Here is a 229-nt window from a genome sequence, read left to right on the forward strand (position 1 = left end):
CCCGGCCCTGGCCCCGCCCCTGCCCCAGCCCCGGCCCCGCCCCCTGCCCCGCCCCCTGCCCCGCCCCCGCCGCGCCGCGGGGCCCACTCAGCGCGGCGGGACGGGACGGGACGGGACGGGGACGCGCCGCCCCGGCACTGTGGGGCATGTAGTCCCCGCTTCACCCCCGCGGGTGCATCCTTCCCTCCCCACCGCCGCCGCTGCCGCCGGGGCTGGACCGGGCTGCTCG

The sequence above is a fragment of the Vanellus vanellus genome, assembly GCF_965231255.1.
Source record: "Vanellus vanellus genome assembly, chromosome: 3".
In the NCBI taxonomy this organism is placed as follows: Eukaryota; Metazoa; Chordata; class Aves; order Charadriiformes; family Charadriidae; genus Vanellus; species Vanellus vanellus.